We start from the raw sequence: 6,528 nt of genomic DNA, 5'->3' as shown, positions 1-6,528 counted from the left end.
TTTCTTTTAGACTAGAGAGAAGTGATGGGACTAATTGGATCAGCCAATCAAACAGTTCTGTGCTTCCACAGCAGCTCTGTCTCTGATCTGTGTTGGCCAGAGGGGCCGATGGCGCGATATGGCAGCCTGGCTTCTGTCAGTCTGCCCCAGGGCAGCTGTGGCTACAACCGTAGCTGCCTCCACCAGTGTGTGAATGTGAGAGTGAATGAATAGTGGCATTGTAAAGCGCTTTGGGTGCCTTGAAAAGCGCTATATAAATCCAATCCATTATTATTATTATTATTATTATTATTATTATTATTATTATTATTATTATCTTTACTGCTTCATTTCTCTGTTGTCTTTGTCATCAGTCCAATGACACAAGAATCAGAGGTTTAACAGTGTGTGGCTCCCTCTAGTGGATGTTGTGGAGTATTCTGTTGTCTTTGCTCCAAAGGTTTTTGTACAGAGTTTTGCTGTTTCCTGTCACTGTGGGCTGCAGAGCACAGTAGTACACAGCAGAGTCAGACACTGCAGCAGAGGAGATGCTCATGTTGAGCTGGTTTTTTCCCACTTCAATTTTCAATCCAAAGATTTTTTCTATTCCTATTACTCCTGATGCAGAGTGAGAAATCATTAACTCTGGTGGTTTTCCAGGATATTGTCGATACCAGAAGAAATAATCATTAGTCTTCACTTCTCTGGATAATCTATAGGACAGAGTAGCAGTGCTGCCTTCTACACTGAACACTTCTTTGTTGGTTGGAGTGAGATCTTCACAGCTGACACCTAAAGGAACAGAAACATGTTTTATTCTTTTATAAATCATCACAATTCAAATGTGTTTCTTTAAACACACAGATTGTAACGTACCTGTTAGAATGGTGAGAATCAGTAAAGAAAGTGCAAAATAGTCCAAAGACAACATGTTGAATGAAGGTAAAGTTTATGGTTTGTGTTGAACTCTGTTGAATGTGGAGGTTTCTCTCTCTTCTAGTTCAGTAACAGCTCAGCTCCTCCCTGAATCTCTCCTCCTCCTCTCTGATCTGGATTTGAACTTCTCTCACTTCCTCCTGCTTTACACACTAGTAGCAGCATCTTCACTTTCAGGTGGAGCTCATGTTTCATCAGGCTCCAGCTTCCCTGCATCACTGAACTGGATAAGCTGAAAATGGATGGATCAGAATCAGAATACTTTATTGATCTCTAGGGGAAATGATTTAATGGATGATTAATTATTCACTGTTAAGTTGCTGAAAAAAATCAAAGTCGAAACAAAAACACTTTCTGAACAAAAAATCTTCAGAAAACTGGAGAATTGTTCTTCATGACCACGTTGAAAATTACGATGAGGTCTGTCTGCTTGGAAGCTGAATCAGAAAAAGGTGTACCTCGTCACTTTTACACAGAGCTGATGTCCAGGTCATATTTTCCTTTCTTCCTGCTTTATTTGATTTACTAACCAGTCGTTTCACTTTAGTGTTTCCCCTGACTGATCCGTTTCTGCTGGTAAACATTCTTGTTTCAGTTGTGTGGTTGGCAGGAAGTGGACCCAAACGCAGGACGCAGGAGAGAAGAATTGAACTCAAAAACCTGCTTCAATGCTGATTATTCACAGGAATAACAAGAGACCAAAAGCTCCTGCAGGAACGAGGAATCAGAGTAGATGCATCTAAGGAAACCACGGAGCAGAAAAACACAAAGCTTTGAGTCAGCATGATAATGATCAGAGGGAGACTGTGACAATACAGACATGTGGGATAACAAGGGGAGTTCTCTGCTCTGGCTCTTGACGAAGGCGGTCGCACTTTTCTCCTCCTCCTCCTCCTCCTCTCTTAGCTTCCCTGCTTAGCCTCTTGTGTCCTTGTCTAGTCTCGTGTTTTTTGTATTACTTTCCCTGGAACACTCTCTCACAGTCTGTTCTCTAAAAACTAAAAGAAGAATTATGGATTTGATCAACTGGTCCCTGAATGCAATTGACACCCTTTTCTCAACGAGACGTCTGGGCTCGGGTGAGCCTGAGTGTCCTGGAGGGACTTTCCCTGCCGGATACACGACGGACGGGTGGCAGGAATGGAGGGTCGTGTGCCTGGCGGGACTGTCGATCGAAGATGCTGAAGATATCTACCTATTCGGAACCATGGTAACAGGGTTCTGGCTAATCGGAGCTGGCTTGGCCCTGACTTATCGAAGAATTAAGGAAGCGGAACCGGCTGTTCAAACCCCCACAAGGCTGCCCACTGGGATTGAAACGATGGGACGAGGCGGGAGTTTCTCAAAATGGGCTCATTTTTTCTGTTCTCAAACTGATCTCCCTGTTGGAGCTCAGTCTGGGGGGAGTTATTTTTTTCTCCTTATCTTTCCTCATGTGGTGCATTTCCATTGTTATACCTCTGACCTGTCTTCCCCATGTGATGTTTGTGTAATGTATGTATGGTCGGAGGGTAAGATGGCGCCATTGCATGCAATAGGTCGGCAGCCTTATGAAATTTCCCCTTGTGGGACTAATAAACAGTGTTGGGGAGTAACGGAATACATGTACCGCCGTTACGTATTTAGAATACAAAATATGAGTAACTGTATTCCGTTACAGTTACCGTTTAAAAAGGTGGTATTCAGAATACAGTTACTTTGTTGAAATAAATGGATTACACTGCGGTACTTTCCTGTTTCATGTTGTCGCGGGTCAGGACTGTTTGGGTTTTGTTTGACAGCTACGTTCTTTCGTTCCAGGCGGCAGCGTTACGGTTACCATGGTTACAGGGCGACGCTCTCTCTCTCTGCGACTGCGTGTTTCCTGGGTGAGAGAGCGCCTTTTCGTTGTTGTTGTTGTTGTGCTAAGCTAACAGGCTGAATGCTACAAGCATAGCTCTAAAGAATGTAGCATCATGGGCAGTGTAGTCCGTGCTGCAGGGAGAATGGACTGCCATACACGTTATGGGTCTGTGAGCGCGAGGAGGGAGAAAAAGGGGAGTGGAAAGGTACGAGTTGTCATCAAGGAAAAACGGGAGCTGGAAGCATGTAAATATAATAATAACCACTGCAGCCAAGAAGAGTGCCTGACGAGCCCAGTTGTAAGTAAGCTATTAAGACTCGACTGTACACCGTGTTCGTGTTTCCCTCCGAAAACAATAAGTTCCGTTGGAGCAGCCTTTCAACGCCTCTCTCTGTCTCTGCTAGCAAAGTTGACCCACACAACAAAGTAAAGCTATTTTTCGGCTACGAGCCGACAGGGACCCCGCCTATTAGTCAGAGGTCCCTTTACTACAGTTCGGAGTCGCGGACCTTCAGTAATAGTAATAAATCACACAGCAATAGTACATTCACGTTGTTGTAAAAAGCACGATAATATATTAAGTAATCCAAAGTATTCAGAATACGTTACTCTCATTGAGTAACGTAACGGAATACGTTACAGAATACATTTTGGGGCATGTATTCTGTAACGGAATACATTTTAAAAGTAACCTTCCCAACACTGCCAATAAAGGCATCTTATCTTATCTTAAAAGGAACAAATGGGAACACAGCTGATCAAAGTCAAAGGTCAAAGTCAACTTTATTTGTCAATTCTGCCACATGTACAGGACATACAGAGAATAGAAATTTCGTTACTCTCAAACCCTAGATGAAATAGCAAATGAACATTTAAATATAAGAGAGTGATTAAAAAATGCAAATAAAATAAATTAAAAAGTAAAAATTTAAATAAATACAATACAATTTAACAAGAAAGCTATGCAATATACAATATTCAGGTAAGGGTAAATGACATTGAGTGTAAACCAGGCAGAGTAGTGCAAATAGGCAAATAGTGCAAATGGAGATTTAGTGATATACGGTAAGAGATAGTATAACAACAAAGTCTTATGAGGTAATGGCAGTCCAATGCTCCACAAAGTGACTGGTAACTGGTGCAGGCCAGTGAGTGAGTCAGAGAGAGTGTGTGTGTGTGTGTGTGTGTGTGTGTGTGTGTGTGTGTGTGTGTGTGTGTGTGTGTGTGTGTGTGTGTGTGTGTGTGTGACAGAGTTCAGTGAGACCGTGGAGGAGAGAGGGGAGAGGGGGCAGAATTAGAGTTAAGCTTCCTGACAGCCTGATGGATGAAGCTGTCCTTCAGCCTGCTGGTCCTGGCCTGGAGACTCCGCAGTCTCCTCCCCGACGGCAGCAGCTTGAAGAAGCTTTGCATTGGGTGCGTGGGATCAGCCGCCATGCAAAGGGCTTTTTTAGTGAGACGGGTGCTGTAAATGTCCTGGAGGGAGGGGAGAGAGACACCAATGATCCTCTCTGCAGCTCTCACTATGCGTTGGAGGGTTCTATGACAGGACGCATTACAAACTCCAAACCACACAGTGATGCAGCTCGACAGGATGCTCTCGATGGTGCCTCTGTAGAAAGTGTACATGATGGGGGCTGGTGCTCCTGCTCTTCTTAGTTTGCGGAGAAAGAAGAGACGCTGCTGTGATTTCTTGGCCAGTGCTGTGGTGTTGTACGTCCAGGAGAGATCCTCTGTGATGTGCACACCCAAGAACTTGGTGCTGCTCACTCTCTCCACAGACGCTCCGTCAATGGTCAGAGGAGCATGTTGGGTGTGCATTCTCCTGAAGTCCACAACAATCTCCTTCGTCTTCTCCACATTCAGAGAGAGATTGTTGTCAGCACACCACGTGGCCAGGCGTCTCACCTCACTTCTGTAGTCGGTCTCATCCCTGTTGCTAATGAGACCCACCACCGTTGTGTCGTCCGCAAACTTGATGAAGAGGTTGGAGCTGTGTGATGGAGTGCAGTCATGGGTCAGCAGAGTGAAGAGGAGGGGGCTCAGCACACATCCCTGCGGGGCCCCCGTGTTTAAAATGATGGTGCTGGATGTATTACTGCCAACCCGTACTGCTTGAGGTCTTCCGGTGAGGAAATCCAACAGCCAGTTGCACAGTGAGGTGTTGAGCCCCAGCTGGACCAGTTTTTGAGTGAGCTGTTGGGGGATTATAGTGTTGAATGCTGAACTGAAGTCTATGAACAGCATTCGAACATATGAGTCTTTTTTGTCCAGGTGTGTGAGTGCTGAGTGGAGTGCAGTGGAGATGGCATCATCGGTTGAGCGGTTGGGCCAATACGCAAACTGGAAGGGATCCAGGGAGGGGGGCAGGACAGTCTTGATGTGTTGCATGACTAGTCGTTCGAAGCACTTCATCAGGATGGGAGTAAGTGCAACAGGACGGTAGTCATTAAAGCAGGAGGGAGATGACTTTTTTGGAACCGGAATGATTGTGGTGGCTTTAAAACATGTGGGGACGACAGCCTGGATGATGGCAACTAACACAATGATGTGAGAGGAAGTCAAACTAAATACAAGACACAGAGGGCAGTCACCAAAATAAAACAGGAAGAGGAACATAACACAATGTGGAGACAAGATTAACTTGACAACGAAACAGGGAAACAATGGAGACAGGACACAGAGAGACAGACACGGGGACGAGACTGAGGGAACAGAAAGGAAAACAATCAACTTAAAGTCCTCTGTCACTAACTAGAGACACAAATACCACAACAGAGAACCAACAAAGGGATCAGGAAAACTCAGAAGCACAAAGAACCCAAAACATTAACAGAAACGAGGAGCATAAATTACTTCTAAAAACCAAAAACAAATAATGAAATTACAAAACTCAAAATCCTGATGACTCAGAGACCCTGACAGTTTCCTTATACAGAGAAATGAGGCTGTGTCAGTGTGTCAGAGCCTGCTGATTTACACTGATTTAGATTCAGTAACATACATGTGGTGGCACAAAACAAACTGTGTTTTTCACAACTGAAACCTGTTACTGTTCAGTGGCGGAGCGGGGGGGGGGCTTACTGGGCTTAAGCCCAGGTTGTTTTGTCAGAAGCCCGGGGTCTTTTGGAGTAATTTTTTCATAGTTAGATGTCTGGCTGACATGTGTATAAAATAAAAGCTACACAAAATATTCGAAGCACATAGTGCACACTGTGGGAATTTACGACTGTGCGTGAATCCCCCCTAATATTGCTTTGATCCGAGCTCAGGCACTAAGCGACTGAGCGAGGGGGCGGGGCAGCTGCTGCCTGCGAGTGCGCTGTTAGAGAAACGCAGCCAGGCAGACAGAGAAGTTCGACCAGGTACCAAAGCAAATCAGTCGTACTGTACAGATAATGTAAATATGACGGTGAATCATGAAAGATATCAAACTGATCACTTGACCCATGTTACGTTACTCGCTCTTCAAGTGAATCAACAAACGGCGAAATGAAAAGCTGAACAACAACAGCTGTTTCTTTAGAGAGTCTCAGCTTACATGTGTTTATTTCATATTTTCAGTTGTTTCCCTCCACGGCTAAATAAATCGGTTTCAGTTATGCACTGATACCCCATGCAGCAGACTGTGACAGCACTGAGCAGCTCCTTCAGTGGGAGACTGCGGCACCCACGGTGTGGGACGGAGAGATTTCGCAGGTCTTTCCTCCCCACTGCTGTCAGACTCCATAATAAAGACTTTAACTGATCAAGCACACACATCCATACATATG

The sequence above is a fragment of the Rhamphochromis longiceps genome, linkage group LG18 (assembly GCF_057381845.1).
Source record: "Rhamphochromis longiceps isolate RC_006_pf linkage group LG18, R_longiceps_female_GT1.1, whole genome shotgun sequence".
NCBI classification, from domain to species: Eukaryota; Metazoa; Chordata; class Actinopteri; order Cichliformes; family Cichlidae; genus Rhamphochromis; species Rhamphochromis longiceps.
This window is presented reverse-complemented; position numbering follows the sequence as displayed.